Source organism: Mustela nigripes, chromosome 1, assembly GCF_022355385.1.
Source record: "Mustela nigripes isolate SB6536 chromosome 1, MUSNIG.SB6536, whole genome shotgun sequence".
NCBI lineage: Eukaryota > Metazoa > Chordata > Mammalia > Carnivora > Mustelidae > Mustela > Mustela nigripes.
The window spans coordinates 109,825,302-109,829,753 of NC_081557.1; positions in this window are offsets into that span (position 1 = coordinate 109,825,302).

Sequence of the window (4,452 nt, forward strand, 5' to 3'; positions counted from 1 at the left end):
ATTAAAAAAAAAAAAAAAACACTAATGATGTGTTTTATGGTGACTAACATAACAAAATAAAATTAAAAAGAAATAATAATGTTGCTGAAACAACTGCATAAACATTTAGAAAAGGCAAGAAATAATGAAAAAAGTAACTAAAATACTTAAAATAGGGTAATTTACAACAGTGCCAAGAAATTAGCAATGAATCCAAAAGATATGGGAAATGTCTACAGAAAAAAGTATATTTTTTAGATATAATAATATAATTACTAAACAAATTAAGAGATAGATGAAACCTTAGGTAGGAAAACAATATTTTAAATATATCAGTTATCCAAAAATTGATCTGTAAAGTTTCAATAAAATCCCTAGAGTTCTTTTGTAATTTTGAAATGATTCTAGAATATGTGTGGAAATGTGTAGCACAGTAAGAGTGATACAAAATTGTATACACTCTTTCGATCAAGAGGGAGACCTATTTCCCTTTCTCTTGTATTTTGGTGGCCTGGCCAATGGACTGATGTTAAGCAGTTTGTAGGCCTAGCCTTTAAGAGAACTCACAGCTTTTGTGCTGGCCCCCTGGAATTCTAAGCCACCATGATAGAAGTCTGCGCACGCTAAGTCTCCCATGCTGTGAAGAAGGCGAAACTAATGAGAGAGAGAGAGAGAGAGGCAGACAGGCAGATATTACTTGGTTACTTCTGGTCAGCCCCTAACCATTTGAGTTAGTTCAGCAGAAACTCCAGAGACATCAAGGGATAGAGACCAACTGTACCCTGTCTAAATTCTTAACCTACAGAGTGGTGAGAAATAATCTATAATAATAATAATAATAGTTATTATTATTATTATTAATAGTTATTGTTATTATTATTATTTTTAAAGATTTTATTTATTTATTTGACACTGATCACAAGTAGGCAGAGAGGCAGGCAGAGAGAGAGAGGAGGAAGCAGGCTGCCCGCGGAGGAGAGAGCCTAATGTGGGGCTTGATCCCAGAATCCTGGGATCATGACCCGAGCCGGAAGCAGAGGCTTTAATCCACTGAGCCACTCAGGCACCACTATTATTATTATTATTGCTGTTTTAAATCATTAAGGTTTTAGGGTAGTTTGTTATATAACAATATGTACATAGAACCATATGAAAATACAGTAGGATTATTACAAAAAGAAAAGGTAAGTAATGACGAACACAGAATTTAAGACAAAGCTCAATTTAGATTGGGCAGCATGGCAGATGTGCCCATTAGTTGGATACTAGTGACATACAGGTTATTACTAAAGGTTGTAGATTTTGTTTTGGGTAGTGGTTTTTCAAGTACTGACAAATTATTAAAAATGAATAATTAACTAAATCTTAACCTTCATTTATTTTAATTGTGTTATGTGTGGGCTAATAAGAATGTGTTATAAACCAATTATTGTAATTATTCCAGTTTTCATCCCATGGTATCCAATAAAAAAAATTACTATCTATGGAAATACTAGAGTAGATTTTATAAAATTTCAAATCTCAAATATTATTATGAGCTGCTAGAATTCTTAGTCTTTTTTTTTTTCTTACTCTTTCTCTTGTCTTTTATTACCTTGCTTCAGGGTTAAAAGTGCTTTTCCAAGAAAAATAAAATACACATTTAATTTCCTTATACTGCAGTTACAAAATGATTTATAAGAATTTCAACAGATGGAAAATGTTGACAGAATTTAATATAACTCTTTCTTGTAGTTATTATTTGTTTTATAGAGATGTTAATCTTAAGGACAGGTTAAATCATTAAGTTCCTTCCAGGAATAAATCCAGATGAAGTACACAAATTTCCAGTGACATATACTTATAATAATTTACTTTAGTGAAAACCTTTATCATAACAGATTAAATTGTGTAGTGGTTCCTAGAAATGTTTTTTTTTTTTAAAGAATGCAGATTTCATAACAGCCTATTTTTCAAATGCAGCTTTCATTGTATAAATAAGACTGTAGCAGTAACAGTTTTTAAAAAAACTTAAGAAAGCTTCCAACAAACCATTTTAAATTGTTGATATTTTTGTGTATTTTTAAATACATACTTTAAAATTTTATAGCAGTATAATATGCATAAGCATATATCCCACAGAATACTATCCCCAATACACTCAAGGCATATATCCCTTACAATACCATCTCTATTAAGAAATGTAACACTAACATTACTCTGGAAGACTCAGTCATAGGTCCTTACAAATTTCTTTCTTCCCAAAGGAAACCATTATATGATATCTAAAAGCATAGCTGAGTTTTGCATGTTTGGGAATGCATTTCAGTAGAATCATAGAGCCTGACTTTTTTTCAAAATATGTTGGTGATACTTTTGCATGAATCTGCATGTGGCGGATGGTACCCTTTCATTGCTGTCTAGTATTTCACTGAGTGGACATATCAAACTGCACCTTTTCTTCTGGCAGGTAGTTAGTATCAAAGTAGATCATCTTTGAACAATCTGGGACTAAGTTGATCAGAAGCTAGTTTTCAATCTCTGTAAAGGCTGAAGTATTTTTTGTTTGCTTCTCCTAACACAGGGCATTCTTACACAGGTCCCAAATAATACTTGGGAGTTTATTAGACTCCCCTCCTTCTTGGAGGACACTTAATTCCAATTTTTGCCTTTAGTACTTGTGAAACTACTGAGACCTCTGCTCAGCTTCTTAAAGTCCGTTGAAACCTAAGAATTGCCAAGTGCCTGGAGGAGAATGTTGAGGGAAATGCCAAGCTCCCCTCTGTGTCGTCCCTTTCTCTCTGGGATGCTGGACCTCTACTCTAGTTCTTGTTGCTTCAGCTATTCTCAAAACCCTTTAATAGATCATATTTTTTTTACTTTAAAAAAAATTTTTTTTATAAACATATAATATATTTTTATCCCTAGGGGTACAGGTCTGTGAATCGCCAGATTTATACACTTCATAGCACTCACCATAGCATATACCCTCCCCAATGTCCATAACCCCACCCCCTCCCTCCAGCAACCCTCAGTTTGTTTTGTGAGATTAAGAGTCACTTATGGTTTGTCTCCCTCCCAATCCCATCTTGTTTCATTTATTCTTCTCCTACCCCTTAACCCCGCATGTTGCATCTCCACTTCCTCATATCAGGGAGATCATATTTAAATAGATATATATGATGAAAATAGAATAGCATCAATTATATATGTATATATGTATGTGTGCATGCTATTTGTGTATATATTATGTGTATATACTATATGTGTATATTATTTCCATGTGTATATATACATATAATACCCAACTCTATACTCTCCCCTTTTGTGTTGCTCCACTTAATGTTCAGAGTAATTTTCTCCACAATTCTACTAGTCAATTTCCCATCCCCCAAGAACTTGTACAAAGCCTGGAGCACAAAGATTCTAAATATTTGTTGAATAAACGGGCAAATTCTCCTGAACCCTCTCTCACTCCTTTTACTGAAATATCAAGAAACCTTTGTTCACTGCACTCACCGGGCATCTTCAATCTCTTAACCATCTATAGTACCTGAAATCTCACTGTCTATGAAATGACCTTGTTACCTTCCACCTATTTCAAGGATATGTTTCATATACTGCATGTATTTCTTAAGTGAGAAAACTGCAGTTCACCAAAGATGGTTTTAAAACTATTGCTTTTTTCACTTCTATTTCTTTTGACTTCATTGCTGCTCAGCTATCACCTTTTGGTCTTACTCATCTTTGATATCTAATGACTTTTGATCTAACAAACACGTAAAAGCTGCATAGCATAGTTCTTCCTCAAACCCATTTTCCTTTTGTCTGGGTCTTATAGCTAGATTCTTGTCCCAGCCTCCCTTACTGCTACATGGGTCCATGTGACTGAATTTGGCCAATGGAGTTCCAAGGATGTGATGTTATCATTTCCAGTTTGGCCCCATAAATTCTCCACTGTTTCTCTTCCTCCCTCTTCCAGTAGGATGTTGGTTTCCGTAGTAACACTGCAACTTAATATAGAAAATGGCAGACCCCCCCCCCCTTCATCTTGTGTCTCTGAATGGCTGTGTGGAGCAGAGCCCCTTGTTGCTGATTGGATTTCAAATAAACTACAATATGTTTGTAACCTCTGAGATTTGAAATTGACATGTTACTACCCTTAGAATTACCTTTGGTAATGCACCATGCTACATCTCCATATTGATAAATTCTGCTATAATTCTAGAAATTTTAGGACTTTAAGATAAAAAAGTATACTAGTATCATAGTTCTTGGACTTTATCATGAGATAGCATTGTAATGGTAACAAACTTTACTTCCATTTCAGAAAACTAGAAAACCTAACACATTCTGTAATATGAAGCTGTTGTACATCTAATTATTTCTATAATTTGTAACCTTAGCTATTTTTATTAATTTTTTTAATTTTATTTTTTTCAGTGTTCCAAAATTCATTGTTTATGCACCACACCCAGTGCTTCAAGCAATATG